This window comes from Monodelphis domestica, chromosome X (assembly GCF_027887165.1).
Source record: "Monodelphis domestica isolate mMonDom1 chromosome X, mMonDom1.pri, whole genome shotgun sequence".
Lineage (NCBI taxonomy): Eukaryota > Metazoa > Chordata > Mammalia > Didelphimorphia > Didelphidae > Monodelphis > Monodelphis domestica.
In genome coordinates, this window is record NC_077235.1 from 42,248,558 (window position 1) to 42,264,595 (window position 16,038).

At 38.6% G+C, this 16,038-nt stretch overlaps 1 long non-coding RNA gene across 2 annotated transcripts in view; it reads right to left on the reverse strand.

The window, feature by feature from the left end:
- Positions 1-16,038, reverse strand: part of LOC103095441 (uncharacterized) — a 183,408-nt gene that overhangs the window by 99,159 nt on the left and 68,211 nt on the right. For both annotated transcript variants that reach the window (XR_008914645.1, XR_008914644.1), the window contains one exon: positions 9,582-9,654. This is a non-coding gene — a long non-coding RNA (uncharacterized LOC103095441). The remainder of the gene's footprint in view (positions 1-9,581; positions 9,655-16,038) is intronic.

The window sequence follows — 16,038 nt, forward strand, 5'->3', positions numbered from 1 at the left end:
TCTTTCTAATTCTTGCTGCTGAAATGGGTTGGAGATATATAGAAATGCTGATGACTTATGCAGGTTTATTTTGTATCCTGAAACTTGACTAAAATTATTGTTTCGACTAGCTTTTTGCTTGATTCTTTAGCATTCTTTAAGTAAACCATCATATCATCAACAAACAGTGATTACCTTGGTCTCCTCATTGCCATTTTAATAGCATCAATTTCTTTATCTCCTCTAATTGCTACTGCTAGTGTTTCTAGTACAATGTTAAATAATAGAGGTGATAATGGGCATCCTTGTTTCCACTATGATCTTACTGGGAAGGCTTCTAGTTTATCCCCATTGCAGATGATGTTTGCTGATGATTTTAGATATATGCTGTTTATTATTGTTAGGAAAGACCCTTCTATTCCTATACTTTCTAGTGTTTTCAATAGGAATGGGTGTTGCATTTTATGAAAGGCTTTTTCTGCATCTATTGAGATAATCATGTGTTTTTTTCTTTTTGCTTGTTAAAATCGTCATTTATACAGATGGTTTTCCTAATATTGAACCATCATTGCATTCCTGGTATGAATCCTTCCTGGTCATAGTGAATATCCCTTGGCAAGTCTTGCTGGACTCTTTTTGCTAGTATCCTATTTAAGATGTTTACATCTATATTCATTAGGGAGTTTGGTCTATAGTTTTCTTTCTCTGTTTTGGACTTGCCTGGCTTTGGGATCAGTACCATGTTTGTGTCCTAAAATGAATTTGATAGAACTCCTTCTTTGCTTATTCTGTCAAATAGTTTGTATAATATTAGGATTAGTTGCCCTTTGAATGTTGGATTGAATTCATTGGTGAATCCATCTGGACGTGGGGATTTTTTCTGAGGGAGTTCTTTGATGGATTGTTCAATTTCTATTTCTGATATGGGGTTGTTTAGGTAATTTATTTCTTCCTCTTTTCGTCTAGGCAATTTATATTTTTGTAAGTATTCATCCATATCACCTAGATTCCCATATTTGTTGCCATATGATTGGGCATAGTAGTTTTAATGATTGCCTTAATTTCCTCTTCAATAGAGGTGAGGTCTCCCTTTTCATCTTCGATATTGTCAATTTGGTTTTTATCTTTCCTTTTTTAATTAGACTGACTAGTACTTTGTTTATTTTATTTGTTCTTTCAAAGTACCAGCTTCTAGTCTTATTTATTAAATCAATAGTTCTTTGACTTCCAATTCTATTAATTTCTCTTTTGATTTTTAGGATCTCTAATTTAGTCTTCTGAGGATTTTTAATTTGTTCTCTTTCTAGTTTTTTAATTTGCATGCCCAATTCATTGACCTCTGCCCTTCTTAATTTGTTAATATATGAACGCAAGAATGTACATTTCTCCCCGAGTACTAATTTGTCTGTATCCCCTATGTTTTCAAAGTATAGCTCATCATTGTCATTTTCTTCAGTGAAGTTATTAAATGTTTCAACGATTTGTTCTTTAACTAATAGGCTTTGGAGAATTGTATTTTTAAATTTCTAATTAATTTTTTATTTACCTCTCCATGTGCCCTTACTAATTTTTATTTTCATTGCATTGTGATCTGAGAAGGTTGCATTTATTATTTCTACTCTTTAGCCCATGTTTACAATGATTTTACACTCTAATACCTTGGTCAATTTTTGTGAATGTGCCATTTGCTGCTGAAAAGAAGATGTATTCCTTTTTGTCCATATTTATTTTTCTCCACATGTCTACTAACTCTAATTTTTCTAAGATTTCATTCTCTTCTCTTACCTCTTTCTTATTTATTTTTTGGTTTGATTTACCTAGTTTAGATAGAGGAAGGTTCAGGTCTCCCACTAGTATAGTTTTTCTATCTATTTCATCCTTGAGCTCCACTAATTTCTCCTTTAGAAATTTGGATGCTATGCCATTTGGTGCATACATGCTGAGTACAGACATTTCTTCATTGTCTATACTGCCTTATTTTCAGGATGTAATAACCTTCCCTATCTCTTTTAATTAGATTTAATTTTATTTTGGCTTTGTCAGATATCATGATTGTGACACTGTCCTTTTTATCAGTTGACACCCAATATATTTTGCTCCATACTCTTACTTTCACCCTATTCGTATCTTCCTTCCTCATGTGTGTTTCCTGTAGACAGCATATGGTAGGGTTTGGGATTCTAATCCACTCTGGTATTCACTTGCGTTAAGTGGGAGAGTTCATTCCATTCTCATTCAGAGTTATGATTACTAGCTGTGTATTTCCCAGAATTTTGATTTCTACTTTTGGTCCTGCCTTTTCTCCTTTCACTATTTCCTTCTACACCATTGTTTGGTTTTAATCAGTCCCCCTAGTTCCCACCCTTATTTTACTTCTCTTTCTAACCCCCTCTATTCTTATTTCCCCACTTATTTTCTCTGTAGTTTTTCTGAAATTGCCCCCCGTACCCTCTCCCTCCCTTATACTGATTCTGTCCCCAACAATCCATTTGTTACCCTTCTACTCCCTTATAGGGTGCAAATCTATTCTCTACCCCAATGGATTGGATTGTTGTTCCCTCTTTGAGTCAATTTCAAAGCACATAAGAATTGAATATTTCGTATATCCAACCTCTTTACCCTTCCAGTGTATTGATGTTCTCTCCCCTGCTGCCATGAACGTTTTTGTGACATATAAATTTATACCCATTTGTTTCTTTTCCCATTTCTTTTAGTATTAACCTCTTTTTAGCTCTATTTGTGTATATATATATACATACACACATGAATATGTATTTATGCATGCATATATCTGTATACCCATTTATTTCTTGTCCTTTCACCCTATATAGTTTGTCACTGTTCCCTCTAAGTGTAACTCTTCAAGCTGTCTAAGTGATAAAAACAGTTTTTGAGAGTTACCAATGACCTCTTTTCCTATAGGGATACATAACATTTTAACCTATTGAGACCACATAATTGACCACATCAACAAGCAAACCAACAAGAACCACATGATTATCTCAATAGATGCAGAAAAAGCCTTTGATAAAATACAACACCCATTCCTACTAAAAACACTAGAAAGCATAGGAATAGAAGGGTCATTCCTAAAAATAATAAACAGTATATATCTAAAACCATCAGATAATATCATCTGCAGTGGGGATAAACTAAATCCATTCCCATTGAGATCAGGAGTGAAACAAGGATGCCCATTATCACCTCTATTATTTGACATTGTATTAGAAACACTAGCAGTAGCAATTAGAGAAGAAAAAGAAATTGAAGGCATCAAAATAGGCAAGGAGGAGACCAAATTATCACTCTTTGCAGATGACATGATGGTCTACTTAAAGAATCCTAGAGATTCAACCAAAAAGCTAATCGAAATAATCAACAACTTTAGCAAAGTTGCAGGATACAAAATAAACCCACATAAGTCATCAGCATTTCTATATAATTCCAACACAGCTCAGCAGCAAGAACTAGAACGAGAAATCCCATTCAAAATTACCCAAGACAAAATAAAATACTTAGGAATCTATCTCCCGAGACAAACACAGGATCTATATGAACACAACTACAAAACACTTTCCACACAACTAAAACTAGACTTGAACAATTGGAAGAACATTAACTGCTCATGGGTAGGACGAGCCAATATAATAAAAATGACCATCCTACCCAAACTCATCTATCTATTTAGTGCCATACCCATGGAACTTCCAAAAATTTTTTTTACTGATTTAGAAAAAACCATAACAAAGTTCATTTGGAAGAACAAAAATCAAGGATATCCAGGGAAATAATGAAAAAAATACAATGGAAGGGGGTCTTGCAGTCCCAGCTCTCAAGCTATATTACAAAGCAGTGGTCATCAAAACAATTTGGTACTGGCTAAGAGACAGAAAGGAGGATCAGTGGATTAGAATGGAGGCAAGCAACCTCAGCAAGACAGTATATGACAAACCCAAAGATCCCAGCTTTTGGGACAAAAATCCACTATTCCATAAAAACTGCTGGGAAAATTGGAGGACAGTGTGGGAAAGATTAGGCTTAGATCAACACCTCACACCCTACACCAAGATAAATTCAAAATGGGTGAATGACTTGAACATAAAGAAGGAAAGTATAAGAAAATTAGGCGAACACAGAATAGTATACATGTCAGACCTTTGGGAAGGGAAATACTTCAAAACCAAGCAAGAATTAGAAAGAGTTACAAAATGCAAAATAAATAATCTGGATTACATCAAATTAAAAAGGTTTTGTACAAACAAAACCAATGTAACCAAAATCAGAAGGGTAGCAACAAATTGGGAAACAATCTTCATAAAAACCTCTGACAAAGGTTTAATTACTCAAATTTATAAAGAACTAAATCAATTGTACAAAAAATCAAGCCATTCTCCAATTGACAAATGGTCAAGGGACATGAACAGGCAGTTCTCAGCCAAAGAAATCAAAACTATTAACAAGCACATGAAAAAGTGCCCTACATCTCTTATAATCAGAGAGATGCAAATCAAAACAACTCTGAGGTATCACCTCACACCTAGCAGATTGGCTAATATGACAGCTATGCAAAGTAATGAATGCTGGAGGGGATGTGGCAAAGTGGGGACATTAATTCATTGCTGGTGGAGTTGTGAATTGATCCAACCATTCTGGAGGGCAATTTGGAACTATGTCCAAAGGGCGATAAAAGACTGTCTGCCCTTTGATCCAGCCATAGCACTGCTGGGCTTGTACCCTAAAGAGATAATGGACAAAAAGACTTGTACAAGAATATTCATAGCTGCGCTCTTTGTGGTGGCCAAAAATTGGAAAATGAGGGGATGCCCTTCAATTGGGGAATGGCTGAACAAATTGTGGTATATGTTGGTGATGGAATACTATTGTGCTCAAAGGAATAATAAAGTGGAGGAATTCCATGGAGACTGGAAAAACCTCCAGGAAGTGATGCAGAGCGAAAGGAGCAGAACCAGGAAAACATTATACACAGAGACTGATACATTGTGGTACAATCGAAGGTGATGGACTTCTCCATTAGTATCAATGCAATTTCCCTGAACAATCTGCAGGGATCTAAAAAAAAATATAATACTACCCACAAGCAGAGGATAAACTGTGGGAGTAAAAACACCGATGAAAAACAACTGCTTGACTACAGGGTTGGAGGAGATAAGACTGAGGAGAGACTCTAAATGAACACTATAATGCAAATTCCAACAACAGGGAAATGGGTTCGAGTCAAGAACACATGTGATAACCAGTGGAATCATGCGTCAGCTATGGGAGAGGGAAAGGCGGGGGGGGGGGGGGGGGGGAAGAAAACGATCTTTGTTTGCAATGAATAATGTATGAAAACGACCAAATAAAATAATGTTAAAAAAAAGGAGGGGTTTGTTTGTTTGTCTTGTTTTCCTTCCCCCCCCCCTTTTTTTTAAATTATCTTTTAATGGTTCTCTTGAGTTCTCTGCTTAGGCATCGAATTTTCTGTTCAGCTCTGATCTTTTCTTAACAAATTATTAGAATTCTTCTATTTTGTTGAATGACCATACTTTCCTCTGTAAGAATATAGTCAGTTTACCTGGGTAGTTGATTCTTGGTTGTAGACTTAGTTCCCTTGCTTTGCAGAATATCATGTCCCATGCCTTTCGGTCCTTCAGTGTGGATGAAGCCAGATCCTGCATTATCCTCACTGTGTTTCTATGGTATCTGAATGACTTATTCTTGGCAGCTTCTAATATCTTTTCCTTGGTCTGATTATTCTTGAATTTGGCTGTAACATTCCTGGGTGTTGTCACTTGGTTGGGGATTAAGTATAGTAGGTGATCAGTGCATTCTTTCAATCTCCACTTTTCCCTCTTGTTCTAGAATATCAGAGCAGTTTTCTCAAATAATTTCCTGTAATATTTTGTCCAGGATTATTCTTTTGTCATGTTCTTCTGGTAGACCAATGATTTTTAAATTGTCTCTCCTCAAACAATTTTCTACAACCTCTGTTTTGTGAATGAGAAGCTTCATATTTTCCTCAATATTTTTATTCTTTTGGTTTTGTTTTATAGTGTCCTGTGGCCTTGTGAGGTCACTTAATTCTAGTTGTTGTATTCTGGTTATTAAATCTGGATTTTATCCCTGGCTTTTTGGTCATTCTTCTCTTTCTGGTCTGATTTTCTATGGAGGTCATCCTTCATCCTCTTTACCTCATCTTTCATCTCCTTTGCCTTATCTTTCATCTCATTTAGCTCATTTTCCACCTGTTTGATTTGGACTTTAAAGACGCTATTTTCTCATTTTAGTTCAATTGCCACTGTTTCCTGATGAATTGACTTCAATTTTAAGTTTTTTTCCCAATTGTCTTCAGCCTCTCTTAATTGTGTTCTGAATTGCATATTGAGTTCTTCCAAACCTGTATCCAGTTCCCTGGGATTTCTGATTTATTGCTTGCTGATCCTACCCCCTCTGTTCTGTTCCCTGTATAGAAGCTGTCTATTGTAATTTCTCTCTTCTTTTTCCGTTGTTTGCTCATTTTTGCCCTTCTTTGCCCCCTTTATTTGTCTGTGCTCTTGCTCCTCTAATTTTTTTGGTTTGGGGGCTTCTGTCTGTCTCCCCTCTTAGATCTTTGAGAGATGATCTCTCAGTGCAGTCAGTGGGCGTTTGAGCTTCCCTGTCCTCTGGAGGCTTTTGATGGGATTAAAGTCCAGCAGTCAATGAGGGAGGGCTGTGGAGCCTGGGCTTCCCTGAGTTCTGAAGACTTTTGATGGGATTAAGTTCAGTCCCCTTGGGCTAGGTGTGCTCTGAGGCCCACACCTCCTGGAATGCTAGAGCAAATATGGAGGATCTCCACATCTCTGGCCAGGGTGCCAGCTCTATATTCCATCTGCAGCACCTTTCCTGCCATCTCTGTTCAATGCTCTGATCTTGGCATAGCCCTGCCCTCAAGTTACACCCTCAGGACAAGCACCTTTGCCTGGCCAGAGGTTCCCACTGCCACTGGAGGCTCAGCGTTTTCGGTGGGTTTCCTTCAGCCTTCCCCTTAAACCCAAGTGTTCTTGGATTCTGGCTTGGGGGGGTACCTTTTAAATTGAGTCCAGCAGGAGGGTTCCTTGGCTCTTGTCTTGTTGTTAGGTTTGATTTTCAGTGCTCTTGGAGCATTCGGTTTTTCATCAGTAAGGAAGGGTATTCAGAGGTCTGAACTTCTGTTCTTTCTAGTCCAACATCTTAACTCTGTCTCCTGTTTGGCTTTTTAAAGTGCCTCACAAAGAGGTCCCAACTTGTCTTTCAGCCTTCATTAACTATTGCTACCCAAGCCTAGTCACATCACCATGCCTTGAATACCTTACCTCCTCAGGTTTGTTCTGATTGCATGCAAGATCCTATGTAGATCCCAGTCGCAGCATGGTTAAAACTGCCAGCCATCACATAGCAAGTTCTATCTATTCTGGGGAATGACTGACTGTTTTGAACATGGGCTCAGGACAGCTAAGTTGAGGACTGGTTTCAAGTTCTTTAGGTCAGGAGGCTGGTGCTCCATCCATCACCTCTGTGGGCTGCTGATTGTTTGAGCAGCCATCCATTTGACCTGCCTGCTCGGATCAATAATTTGTAGTTCTTTGGATTTATGAACAGGAACTTCCCTATTTCTTATCCCTCCGTCTGATATGGATGGGAGGAGAGAAGTGGCAAGATCTCACTTCCATCCATCACCTTGGGAGTCCCCGACTCACTTTCTTCTGAGTGCTGCTCTCTGGGGTTCCCTTGAACAGTGTGACCAGGGGGATGCACGAGGTCACCTTTCTACAAGGAATTTGAGTAAAGTCATGTTTGATTTAAAAAGAATTCTGTATACCCAGCCATGGACCTGTGTGTGAGCATAGGGAAGCCACTTCCCTTCTCAGCCTCATTTACCAACTGGGAGTTTCACTGTGTGTTCCAGATTGCAAGGGTCACTGACCTCAGCACTAGGGCTGGGTATCCAGGAAACCAACTCAACATTCTAAGTGATGGATCTCCCTCACATCTCACATTTTTCTTCCTTACTCCCAACTACTCTGTTGTATAGAAACTCTGCTATTTAGCTTTTTAAAGAGCCTCACAAAGGAGGCCCAATTTGTCTTTCAGCCTTCAATATCCTTTGCTACCCAAGCCTAGTCCCACCACCATGCCTAGAATATCTTACCTCCTCAGGTTAGTTCTAATTACATGCAAGATCCTATGTAGGTCCAGGTCCCAGCAGTGTTAATCTTGCCATCCATCAAATAGCAGGTTTTAACTATTCTGGGAATGGACTGACAGTTTTGGACCTGGGCTCAGGACAGGTAAGTGGAGGACTTGTTTCTAGTTCTCTAGTTTAGGAGGCTGGAGATCCATCCATCACCTCTTTCGGCTGCTGATTGTTTGAGCAGCCATCCCTTTGGCCGGTCTGCTAGGATCAATAACTGGTGCTTCTTTGGATTTGGGAACAGGGACTTACCAATTTCTTTTTTTTTTAAACCCTTACCTTCTGTCTTGGAGTCAATACTGAGTATTGGCTACAAGGCAGAAGAGTGGTAAGGGATAGGCAATAGGAGTCAAGTGACTTGCCCAGGGTCACATAGCTGGGAAGTGTCTGAAGCCAGATTTGAACATAGGACCTCCCATCTCTAGGCCTGGTTCTCAATCCATTGAGCTACCCAGCTGCCCCCCTTCCCTATTTCCTTCCCCTCGGTTTGATATAGACGGGATGAGAGGAATGCATAGATTTCAGCTCCTTCCATCATCATTGGGTCCCCCACTCACTTTTCTCTGAGTTTCACTTCTCACTGTGGTTCCCTCGAATACTGCGACCAGGGGGATCCATGAGGTCACTTGTCAACAAGGAATTTGAGTAAATTCATTTTTGATTTCAAATGTCTTCTGTATGCCCAGCAATGGACTTGGGTGTGAGCAGAGGGAAGTCACTTCCCCTCTGAGCCTCATCTACGTACTGAAGGTTTCATTGTGTCTTCCAGATTCCAAGTGTCTGTGACCTCAGCACTAGGGCTGCGTCTCCCAGGCAACCATCCCAATATTCTAAGTGATGGATCTCCCTTAAAATGCCCATCTGCCCATTTTATTTCCTTACTCACAACTACTCTCTAGTATAGAAACTCTTCTGTTTGGTTTTTTAAAGTGCATCACAACGGGGTCCCAACTTATCTTTCAGCCTTCATTAGCCATTGCAAAGCAAGCCGAGTCCCACAAATATGTCTCAAATACCCTACCTCCTCACTTTGGTTTGGACTTCATGTAAGGACCCTATGGAGGTCTACGTCCCAGCATGGTTAATTCTGCCAGCCATCAAATAACAAGTCCCATCTAGTCTGGGGAAGGACTGACTATTTTTGACATGGGCTCATGACAGATAAATAGAGGACTGGTTTCTAGTTCTCTAGTTATGAGGCTGGAGCAAAATCCATCACCTCTGTGAGCTACTGATTATTTGAGCAGCCATCCCTGCTAGGATCAATAAGTGGTAATTTTTTGGATTTGGGAACAAGGGTTTTCCTATTTCTTCTCACTCGGTTTGATATGGACAGGAGGAGAGGAGTTGGAAGATCTCACCTCCATCCATCACCTTGGGGTCCCCCACTCACCTTTCTCTGAGTGCTGCTCCTCACTGGAATTCTCTTGAACACTGTGACCAGGGAGATCCATGAGGTCTCCTGTCTACAAGGAATTTGAGTAAAGTCATGTTTGATTTCAAATGTCTTCTGAATACCCAGCCATGAACCTATGTGTGAGCATGGGGAAGCCACTTCCCCTCTGAGCCTCATCTACCAACTGAGTGTTTCACTCTGTGTTCCAGATTCCAAGTGTCTATGACCTCAGTATAACCGCTGGGTCTCCGAGGCAACCAGCCCAACAGTCTAAGTGAGGGATCTCCCTTAAAGCGCACATCTGCCCATTTTACTTCCTTACTTACAACTAGTCTCTAGTATAGAAACTCTTCTGTTTGGCTTTCTTTGTTTGTTTGTTTTTTGTTTTTTGCTTATACTTGGACTTTATTTTTGTTCCATTTGAATTAATTTATTTAGTCAATTTAGAACTTTATTCCTTGGGTACAATAATCACATTTCCCTCCCTCCCCTCCACCCACTCTTCTGGCAACCAACACGCAATTTCATTGGGTATTACTTGTGTCCTTGTTCAGAACCTATTTCCATTTGGTGTTTACACTAGGATGTTCATTTAGAATCTACATCCCCAACCATACCCTTCAACCCCTGTATTCAAGCAGTTGTTTTTCTTCTGTGTTTTTACTCCCACTGTGTTTCCTCTGTATGTGGATAGTGGTTTTCCTCATAGGTTCCTCCAAGTTGTTTAGGTTAATTGCATTGCCACTAATGGCAATGTCCATTACATTCGATTGTACCTCAGTGTATCAGTCTCTGTGTACATTGATTTCTGGTTCTGCTCCTCTCACTCTGCATAAATTCCTGGAGGTTGTTCCAGTCCCCATGGAATTCCTCCACTTTATTATTCTTTTGAGCACAATAGTATTCTATCACCAACATATACCACAATTTGTTTAGCCATTCCCCAATTGAAGGGCAGCCCCTCATTTTCCAATGGTTTGCCACAACAAAGAGCAAAGTTATGAATATTCTTGTAAAGGTCTTTTTCCTTATCTCTTTGGGGTACAAACCCAGCAATGCTATGGCTGGATCAAAGGGCAGACAGTCTATTATTGCCCTGTGGCCATAGTTCCAAATTGCCCTCCAGAATGGTTGGATCAATTCACAACTCCAACAGCAAATTAATGTTACAACTTAGCCACATCCCCTCCAGTATTCATTACTTTCCTTTGCTGTCACGTTAGCCAGTCTGCTGGGTGTGAGGTGGTTCCTCAGAGTTGTTTTGATTTGCATTTCTCTGATTATTGGAGATTTAGAAAACTTTTTCATGTGCTTATTAATAGTTTTGATTTCTTTATCTGAAAGTTGCCTATGCATGTCCCTTGACTACTTATCAATTGGAGAATGGCTTGATTTTTTGTACAACAGGTTTAGCTCTTTATAAATCTAAGTAATTAGACCTTTGTCAGAGGATTTTGTAATGAAGATTGTTTCCCAATTTGTTGCTTACCTTCTAATTTTGGATGCATTTGTTTTGTTTGTAAAAACACTTTTTAATTTTGATGTGATCAAAATTAGTGATTTTATATTTTGTCATTTTTTTCGGCTCTTGCTTGATTTTAAAGTCTTTCCTTTCCCAAAGATCTGACAAGTATACTATTCTGTGTTCACCTAATTTGCTTATAGTTTCCTTCTTTGTAGTCAGGTCATGCACCCATCCTGAGTTTTTCTTGGTGTAGTGTGTGAGATGTTGATCCAAACCTATTCTCTCCCATACTGTCTTCCAGCAGTTTTTATCAAATAGTGGCTTTTGGTCCCCAAAACTGGGATCTTTGGGTTTATCATAGACTATCTGCCTGAGTTCATTTACACCAAGTCTATTGCACTGATCCTCCTTTCTGTCTTTTAGCCAAGACCAAACTGTTTTGATGACAGCTGCTTTATAGTATAGTTTGAGATCTGGTACTACAAGTCCTCCTTCTTTTGAATTTTTTTTTCATGATTTCCCTGGATATCCTTGATCTTTTGTTCTTCCAAATGAACATTGTTATGTTTTTTTCTAATTTAGTAAAAAAGTATTTTGGTTGTTCAGTTCATATGGCAGTAAATAAGTAAATTGATTTGGGTAGGATTGTCATTTTTATTATGGTAGTTCGTCCCACCCATGAGCAATCAATGTTTTTCCAATTGTTTAGATCTAGTTTTAATTGTGTGGAGAGTGTTTTGTAGTGGTGTTCATATAGATCTTGCGTTTGTCTCGGCAGATAGATCCCTAAGAATTCTATATTGTCTAGGGTGATTTTAAATGGAATTTCTTTTTCTAATTCTTGCTGCTGAAATGGGTTAGAGATATATAGAAATGCTCATGACTTAAGCAGGTTTATTTTGTATCCTGAAACTTGACTAAAATTATTGTTTCGACTAGCTTTTTGGTTGATTCTCTAGCATTCTTTAAGCAAACCATCATATCATCAAAAAAGAGTGATTACCTTGGTCTCCTCATTGCCAATTTTAATAGCATCAATTTCTTTATCTCCTCTAATTGCTACTGCTAGTGTTTCTAGTACAATGTTAAATAATAGAGGTGATAATGGGCATCCTTGTTTCAACCCTGATCTTATTGGGAAGGCTTCTACTTTATCCCCATTGGAGATGGTGTTTGCTGATGATTTTAGATATATGCTGTTTATTATTGTTAGGAAAGACCCTTCTATTCCTATACTTTCTAGTGTTTTCAATAGGAATGGTTGTTCCATTTCATTAAAGGCTTTTTCTGGATCTATTGAGATAATCATGTGTTTTTTCTTGGTTTGCTTGTTAATACAGACAATTATGCAGATGGTTTTCCTAATATTGATCCATCCTTGCATTCCTGGTGTGAATCCTACCAGGTCATAGTGAATAACACTTGGCATGGCTTGCTGGACTCTTTTTGCTAGTATCCTATTTAAGATTTTTGCATGTATATTCATTAAGGAGATAGGTCTATAGTTTTCTTTCTCTGTTTTGGACTTGCCTGGCTTTGGGATCAGTACCATGTTTGTGTCATAAAATGAATTTGGTAGAACCCCTTCTTAGCTTACTATGTCAAATAGTTTGTATAATATTAGGATTAGTTGTCCTTTGAATCTTTGATAGAATTCATTTGTGAATCCTTCTAGACTTGGGGATTTTTTCTGAGGGAGTTCTTTGATGGCTTGTTCAATTTATTTTTCTGATATGGGGTTGTTTAGGTAATGTATTTCTTCTTCTTTTAGTCTAGGCAGTTTATATTTTTTGTAAGTATTCGTCCATATCACTTAGATTGCCTTATTTGTTGCCATATCATTGGGCATAGTAGTTTTTAATTATTGCCTTGATTTCCTCTTCATTAGAAGTGAGTTCTCCGTTTTCATCCTAGATACTGTCAATTTGGTCTTTTTCTTTCCTTTTTTAAATCAGACTGACTAGTACTTTGTCTCTTTTATTTGTTTTTTTCAAAGTATGAGCTTCTAGTCTTATTTATTAAATCAATAGTTCTTTGACTTTCAATTTTATTAATTTCTCCTTTGATTTTTAGGGTCTCTAATTTAGTCTTCATCTGAGGATTTTAAATTTGTTTTCTTACTAGATTTTAACTTGCATGCACAATTCATTGACCTCTGCCCTTCTTAAATTGTTAATATATGAACTCAAGACTATAAATTTCTCCCTGAGTAAAGCTTTGTCTGCATCCCATAGGTTTTGAAAGGATGTCTCACCATTGTCATTTTATTCAGTGAAATTAATAATTGCTTCTATGATTTGTTCTTTAACTGGTTTTGGAGAATTGTGTTGTTTAATTTGCAATTAATTTTGTATTTACCTTTCCATGTATACTTACTAATTCTTATTTTCATTGCATTGTGATCTGTGAAGGTTGCATTTATTATTTCTGCTCTTTTGCAAATGTTTGCAATGTTTTTATGCCCTAATACATAGTCAATTTTTGTGACTTTGCCATGTGAGGCAGAAAAGAAGGTATATTATTTTTTTGTCCCTATTTATTTTCTCAACATGTCTACTAACTCTAGTTTTTCTAAGATTTCATTCAATTCTCTTATCTCTTTCTTGTTTATTTTTTGGTTTGATTCATCTAGTTGAGATAGAGGAAGGTTCCGGTTTCCCACTAGAATAGTTTTTCTATTTATTTCATCCTTGAGCTCCACTAGTTTCTCCTTTAGAAATTTGGATGCTATGCCATTTGGCGCATACATGTTGAGTAAGGACATTTCCTCATTGTCTATACTGCCTTTATTCAGAATGTAATTACCTTCCCTATCTGTTTTCACTAGATTTATTTTTCCTGTGGCTTTGTCAGATATCATTATTGAGACTCCAGCCTTCATTTTATCAGTTGATGCCCAATAGATTTGTCTCCATCCTCTTACTTTTACCATATGTGTATCTACCTTCCTCATGTGTCTTTCTTGTAGACAGCATATGGTATGGTTTTGGATTCTAATTCTCTCTGCTATCCACTTGAGTTTTATGGGTGAGTTCATTGCATTCACATTCAGAGTTATGATTACTAGGTGTGTATTTCCCAGCATTTTGATTTCTACTCCTGGTCCTTCCTTTTCTTCTTTCACTATTTCCTTCTACACCAATGTTTGGTTTTAATCAGTGCCCATTGGTCCACCCTTATTTTACTTCCTTTCTACCGTCCCTCCCTTCTTATTCCCCCTGTTATGTTCTCTGTACTCTTTCTAAAATTACCCCCTCACCCTCTCCCTCCCTTCTACTGCTTCACTCCCCACCAATACATTTGTTACCCTTCTACTACCCTATATGGCGCAAATCTTTTCTCTTTCCCAATGGATTAGATTGTTCTTCCCTCTTTGGTTCAATTTCAAAGCATGTAAGAGTTGAATATTTCCTATCTGCAATCTCTTTACCCTTACAGTGTATTTATGTTCTCCCCCCTCCTGCCATGAGCTTCTTTGTGATATATAAATTTACCCCCATTTGTTTCTTTTCCCATTTCTTTTAGTATTAACCTCTTTTTTAGCTCTATTTGTGTATATATATATATACATGCATATGTATTTATGCTTGCATATATCTACATACCTATTTATGTCTTATCCTTTCATCCTATATAGTTTGTCACTGTTCCCTCTAAGTGTAACTCTTCTAGCTGCCCAGATGATAAAAACAGTTTTTAAGAGTTACCAATGACCTCAATTCTTATAGGGATACATCTTCTTTCTTATAGGTATACTCTTCTTTCATCTCCATTGCATCATTTTCCAGCTCGTTGATTTTGGCTTTCAAGAAACTATTTTCACATTTTAGTTCAATTTCCTCTGTTTCCAACTGACTTGTCTTCATTTTTAAGTTCTTTTCCCAATTGTCTTCAGCCTCCCTTAATTGTCTTTTGAATTGCATTTTGAGTTCTTCAAAACCTGTATCCAATTTGCTGAGATTTCTGATGTTTCATTTGCTGATCCCTCCCCTCTATTATGTTCACTGTATAGAAGCGGTCTATTGTAATTTCTTTCTTCTTTTTCTGTTTTTTGCTCATATTTGACCCTTCTTTGTTCCCCGTACTTGTCTGTGCTCTTGGTCCTCTCATTTTTTGTGGTTTTATTGGCATCTGTCAGTCTCCCCTCTTGTAGCTTTGAGAGAAGATCTCTCGGTGAAGTCTGTGGGGGAGGGTTGTTGGGGTTTGAGCTTCCCTGTCCTCTGGAGGCTTTTGATTGAATTAAAGTCCAGCTGTCAAAGAGGGAGGGAGTGTTGAGCCTGGGCTTCCCTGAGTTCTGAATACTTCTGATGGGATTAAGTTCAGCTGGGTTGGGTGAGGTGTAATCTGAGGGGACCACCTCCAGGAAGGCTAGAGCAAATATCGAGGGTCTTCATAGCTCTGGCCAGGCTTCGAGCTCTATGCTCCCTCTGCAGCTCCTTCCCCACAGTCTGTGTTCCAGGCTCAGAGCTTGGCACAGCTGTGCCGGCAAGGTATGACTCCCAGAAAAGTAACTTTGCCCACCCAGAGGTTCCCACTGCCACTGGAGGCTCACTGTTATCAGTGGGTGGGGGGAGGGGTCCTGGGACCTACCTTCTGCCTTCCACTTAAACACCAGTGTTCTCAAGTTCCGGTATTGGGGGGGGTGTATCTTTTGAATTGAGTCCAGCAGGAGGGTTCCTTGTCTCTTCTCTTGTTGTTAGGTTTGATTTTCAGTCCCCTTGGAGCATTCAGTTTGTGATGAGAAAGGAAGGGTATTCAGAGGTCTGAAATTATGTTCCTTCTAGGCCAACATCTTGACTCTGCCTCCTGTTTGGCTATTTAAAACACCTCACAAAGGGGTCCCAAATTGTCTTTCAGCCTTCATTAGCCTTTGCTACTCAAGCCCAGTCCCAGCACCATGCCTAGAATACTTTACCTCCTGAGGTTGGTTCTGATTGCATGCAAGGTCCTATGTAGGTCCCAGTCCAAGCAGGGTTAATCCTGCAAGCC